Source organism: Agelaius tricolor, unplaced genomic scaffold, assembly GCF_023055355.1.
Source record: "Agelaius tricolor isolate 1412-34295 unplaced genomic scaffold, bAgeTri1.0.p SCAF_21, whole genome shotgun sequence".
In the NCBI taxonomy this organism is placed as follows: Eukaryota; Metazoa; Chordata; class Aves; order Passeriformes; family Icteridae; genus Agelaius; species Agelaius tricolor.
The window spans coordinates 10883540-10889539 of record NW_027269281.1 but is presented as its reverse complement, the minus strand read 5'-3'; the positions used below and the strand labels follow the sequence as shown (position 1 = coordinate 10889539).

Sequence of the window (6000 nt, the reverse complement as noted above, 5' to 3'; positions counted from 1 at the left end):
TGGGAGTGGATCTCCAGTCCTTCGCTGTGACAGGAGCTTCTCCAGCTGTTGCACAGACCTGGATGTAGGAGTTAAGTATTAGGGTAACTGGTGATGTATCTTTCTTAATCACTATAGTCAATGTTTTGTAGTAATTATTATGTGCAATTCTTTGCAGTTTTGCATTATAGTAAATTGTCCGGTTCGGCTGTCTGTCTCTGCCCGGACACGGGTAGGGTGGTTCTTGGGTGGCCCGCGTTTCAAAGGACGAGTCTGGACTCTTCAGTTTTTCGATCTTCAGATTGTTTATTGTTTCTTATCTACAAAATTTTCTGTCTGCCCAACAGAGGTCTGACCTGCAAGGCAGCCAAAGGCACTCTGACCACCCACGGGGCGGTCATGTCTTTTTATACTAAAATCTACGTACGTGATATTTACCTTTATTTTCCAATACTTTTCACCCATGTTAGCAAGTGCACCTTCACCATGAACCAATCCCCAAGTGCCAGCATCACCACAGAAGATGGAAGACAAGAAGAAGAAAGAAGAAGGACGAGACACGCCCTGATCCCTCCATCTTGTCTCCATAACCCCCCTGTACCAAAAACCTTAAAGTCTATATTTCACCCTATAAATGTGTCTTATTTACACCTTTCACTCTAAAGTGATTCTCATGTCCTCAAACTGCTGTTACTTCTGTGGATGGATCAAAATCAAGCCACCAAACACTCCTGGCAACATTCCAGAATTTCCAAGACCCCCAAGGGTTCTCTCGGTAACTCCGGACATCCGGAGTGATGTGCTGAGTTCCCACAGTAAATTACACTTGTTCCTTAAGTTTATGTCTGCGTCTTTGGTGCCGACTCTGCCTACTGGCAAAACACCAGAAGATACAGAGGAGATTAAGGCCTGGAAAACTGGAGACTCCCCACCTCAGAAAAAGAGAGCAAAAGGATTAAAGAATGTGGACTGGATTAACATGAGGAGGGAGAAATCAATAACCAATTGAGGATAGAATACTAATTAATGAAAAGAATTATGTAACTTAGAACCAATGAATATTAATGTCTTTGTTTGCTGAAAATGCATAAATAAGTGAAAAAGCTTTGTACAGGCATCTGTGTGGAGGCCAGAACTTTGTCACCCCCCCACACGTCTTGGCCAAGAATTAAGTAATATCTTACTCACCAGCATCAAAAAGACAGTGGTAGGGAGTCTCATTTACCCCAACTATTTCAGTGACACTGTCACTTGTTACACAGGAGAGAAGACCAACCCCTACCTGGCTACAACCTCCTTTCAGGCAGTTATAGAGAGGTCTCCCCTCAGCCTCCTCTTCTCGAGATTAAACACCCCCATCTCCCTCAGCTGTTCCTCATAGGACTTTTTCAGCCCCTTTCCCAAGCTCCATTGCCCTTCTCTAGACACACTCCAGCACCTTAATGTCTTTCTTGGAGTGAGGGACCCAAAACTGAACACAATACTCCAGGTACAGTCCCACCAGTACAGGGGCACGATCACTGCCCTCATCTTTCTGGCCACACTTATTGCTGATACAAGTCAAGATGCCCCTGGCTTTCTTGGCCACCTGGGCACATGTTGGCTCATATTCGGCTACTGTCGACCAAAAGATTCAGGATGTGATCAGGGAAAAGGGGCCTGGTGAGGGCTGGGGGAAGGCCATTTTGTCCTCACCATATCTGCAGAGACTGTACAGTATTGTGCCCCTGAGGGGACACCGTGGTTCCCCATCCGTACCCGGACACTGAGGGAAGAGGTTTTGCCCTCCCTTACCCAAGGAACATTTAAACCTCGATTTTGTTACGGCTTTATTGGCCGCTTGAGGGCAGGAGGTCCGGATGAACGGAGCGGGGGTTGGTGTCACCGTGCCGGGCCCGCCGCGCTTCCTGAGGTAATTTCTGCCGGGAAACAGCGCATTGCTTTTTTCAGCTCCCACCTGCGCCCGGCACGGAATGTTATGGCAGCCGCGCGCGCGCTCATCCTCAGTGCGGCTGCGCGCCAGCGGGTAACCCAAACTTTCGCTCCGATTGTCCTGTCTTGATCAACCACCCTTAATGGGCGCGTGGAACGAGGAGTGATCAATAAGTGCCGCCCTGCCCTCGCCGCGCGGAACACACCACACCACACCACACCGCACCGCACCGCACCGCACCGCACCGCACCGCACCGCACCGCACCGCACCGCACCGCCCCACCCCACCAGATCCATCTCTCTTCGCCTCGCTTCTTTTTTTTTTTTTTTTTTTCCCTCTTATTTTTTTTTCGGGTCGTGTGCATTCGATCGGCGGCTAAATGCGCCAATCGGCGGCTGGGGTCGGGCCTTGGCAACCGTTGCCCAATCCTCGCCCACTGTTTCTCAAGTGACGAATGGCCGAACCAATGCGGCGCCTCCCCGCCCACTGCCGAGGGCGGGTCTGAACGGGAGCCAATGAGTGTGGGGAGGGCGGGCGCCCAGGGGAGAGCAACGCTGAGGGAGCAGGGCGGCAGGGCTGCTTGCTGAGGAGGAGGTTGGTTTTGGGGTGGTTTCGACGAGCGGCTCGGCCGCGCTGTGGGAAGGAGTGCCCCGTCGGCGGTGTATGGGCTGACTAGGTCTGGCGGGAGACGGGGGCTCCTTCCCGCGCCCTCTTCCCCGCGCACCTCTTCACTCTTTGTTGTGGTGGGGAGCTGCTGGCGCTGAGGGCGGCGAACAGGCGCGGTGGGCCCCAGTGGCGGCGGCGGCGGCTCTGGAGGCTGCCTCTCCCGGCGGAAGGAAACTGCCGCGGGGGGGAGGGGGGGGGGGTGGCGGCAGCTCCTGCTGGATGCTCACAGGGTCTGCTCCCAGGAAGTAGGGCCGGGGGCGTCGCTCTCACCTCCTCCGCCTTTCACACGCCAGAATAGCCCTCGACGCGGGGTGTTGAAAGGTGGGAAGGGTTGGCCTGCACCCTCGGTGTGTGTATGAGAGGTGAGGGGGAAAAGGAATATATGCTTTTCTCTCCTCCCTCTCTTGCCTGGACTTTTTATCTTACAGAGGTTAGGTGTGCAAGACTTCGCGCCGGGGTGGTGGAGAAAGCTAGGAGCAAGTTGGAAAGAAGTGTTTAGGATTGCAAGGTTTCACTTCAGCCAGTGCTCTTTTGTGTATTCCAGAGCTGTGGATGTGAAATATACACAGTCTACATGAGACATATACATGCAAATTTATTAGTGGTTTTCTTGATGGTATTAGTCTAAATGCTGTGGCTATCCATGCATTGGAAGATGTAAACAAACATCATCTGTTAAATACGTCATCTACCTAGAAAAGTACATGGGGAAAGTTGTGTTGTGATAAATGCAAGTAGTTGGGGTTACGGCAGAGTTCCTTTTTGTAAATTTGTGGAGTTCCTATTTGTAATTTTTTTGTAGGGGCTGGAGGGGAAGAGAAACAGTGTGACACTAGTCTATTAGTCTTCATTCTGGGGAAATAAAAGAAGGCTAAAAAGTGGGTGAGTGAAGAGCTCTTGTGATAGTCTTGGAGAGCTGTTGAATTGAACAGCTGGAATTCACACTGCAGCCTAGTCCCATGTATTTTTGTTTGTCTGTCACAGTTTTTGACTAAAAAAACCCCAATGGGGTTGTTGTGCTCTTTTCAAATCCTTTACAAACAAGTGGATAGCATTAAGAAAAAGTTTTGCTTACTGAGTTTACCATCAAACTATTTCTGAAAAGAGCGCTAGTGAATGCTGCAACCTGTATAGGGCTCATGTTATCACAGTTCATGGTTATAAACGAGTCAGATTCCATATATAACAAAAAGTTTATAATAATAGCTTATTAGGAGACTGCATGTAACAGCAGGTTTGTCTTTTCTTAAGTGTTCCTCTTAGCCTGGAGTGCTGTACTTTCAGATTGATTTCTGACATTATTTTTGTGGAGACTGGACTCTCTAGTGAGAGACTGATTAGTCTTTGCTCTGTTCTCCAAACTGGAAAAAAACCCCAAACCAACAAAACCCCCTCTTGTTAAAGTGAAAGGCTTCCCTTAGTCTATACAGCAACGTTGTTCTTCTTTTCTATGCTTCACTGCAGTGTTGGAGCTTGCATTGTGTGAGTAGATTGACTGTGTATTTGTTCTAAGGTATAGCTTTAAAACTTAAATGTTTACAAACTAGTGAATTAGAGGAGAATGAGAATGTAAGTAAACAGGAGGTTTGTGAGGTCCCTTCCCCTGTTTGCTTAGCACTATCATGATGAAAAATAGCATTAGTTACAAATGCCTTTAAAAAGAGAAAGGGGAGGGTCTCATTTAAAGTGGCTTAAATTTAACTCAAAGACAAGTCTAAGCACATATTTAAGACCATATTGTGATTTTAAAAGAGTAACCTGGTAGTTGATTGTTGTTCTTCGGTTGTGTGGATCAGACTCAGACTACACTGACAGTTGCCAAAAGGAATGAGAGTGTTTGAAGATCCAGTTTTCTTTATGGAAGAAGCTGGGTTTGTGTAATATAATCTTGAAGAATTTGTCAACTTTCCTGAGGTTCTGCTTGATGATGAAAAAGAGCACCACAATTGGAAAAATGACGTTAAAATCATTGGTCTCTTAATTGATCTCTTCTTTTATTCCACCCAGAACAAAATCAAATAATTACAGTAAATCTCCAAATGAAAGCCCCTTCTGGGTCCTCTGTTTTCCTGTTCTACTTGATGTTTCAGAAGTGTTGAGCACCAGTTGATATAACTGAGTTTATTTGAGCTCCAAAAAATTCTCTGCTACTAAACAGAACTTAAAAAACCTTCTTTCCACCTCTGTAATCCTTTTCCCACAAAAGTACTGTGAGAACAGGCCTGGATAAAGACTCTGATCTCTGCTTGAGACTGAAATAAATTCCTAAGTTTTGTTTGTATAAAGAATAGCGTATAAAAGTTTTAGTTATTATCAGAAGTGTTTTTGAGCTTTCAAATGTATTCAATGCTGCCTTAATGATTGTGCATATAAATACCCTGTAATTGAAAGCATCCATTTATGGGCCTGACTTGCTTAGTGAGCTGTAAATTCTGCTTTTCAGATTGGATTTAATAACTTTTATCATAAAGCCATTAACTGATTGTGAAGTGTGCTGAGAGGCAAACAATACCTAAGCTTACTTTGCCAAAATATTTGTAATTGTTGATTTGTTAAACTGAATTACTGCAGGTCATGCAATGGGATTATTTTTTTTTTAATAGAATGGAAAGTACAGGCAGCCCTGTGTTCAGTACTCTGGGCTACTGCAGAAAACCTTCCGAAACATTCCTCTCCACTTTCAATAGAGAAACTGTTACAAACAGTAAGGCTTCATTCCATATGGCTTTTTTATTATTATGATGGGTGACAGCCATAAGTGGTCAAGTAACACCAAGAAGAGACTGAGAGAGCAGTTCCTGGGTGTCCTATCAGTTTAGTCTGGAACTCAAGCTAAATTTAATTACACTGGAGCAATATGAGCTTATGCAAAGTGAACTCTGCTTAACAAGGGGGATTGTTTGAGAAATGTTTATGTTTGGCCTGTATCTTGCATAAACTAATTGTTAAATGCAATTTTTTGGGGTTTAGTGAAGTGGAGAAGCTACTAAACTATACAGATAAAAACTGAAACAGGTACCTAGGTACCTGATAATCCATTCTGTGAATATTCCTGTCTAATTTAGCCCAGGAGTATTTATTTTCTAAAATAATGAAGTTGGCACTTTATTACACATGAAACATTTTAGTCAAAATTAATGAGGTAGGGGCTTAAACTGCTGTGGTTTGGAGTGCTTCTTTGGTGCTTTTGTGGGGCTATTATGGCCTTCTAGTATTAAGGAGCAATACTGTTAGGTTGTTCATAACACAAAGTGGAAGAAGTTTGCTGCTTTGCAGAAACAGGTGAATTGGCTGACTGCAGTTGTAATTTTCCTCATTTGCAATTCTACGGGAGTTGCTAAAATACCTCAATCCTATTAGTAATTTGATGAAAAGTTAGTAAAATTAATATCTTTCTTGTGTCTCCAGTTGCATGCAATTT

The 6000-nt window shown here is 45.0% G+C and overlaps 1 protein-coding gene across 2 annotated transcripts in view; it reads left to right on the top strand.

Annotated features, from left to right (window-relative positions):
- Nucleotides 1-2438: 2438 nt before the first annotated feature.
- The window catches only part of LOC139598994 (mothers against decapentaplegic homolog 2-like), an 81458-nt gene continuing 77896 nt past the window's right edge, over nt 2439-6000 (top strand). For both annotated transcript variants that reach the window (XM_071445925.1, XM_071445924.1), the window contains exon 1: nt 2439-2507. The gene's annotated coding sequence lies outside the window, so the exon portion shown is untranslated. The remainder of the gene's footprint in view (nt 2508-6000) is intronic.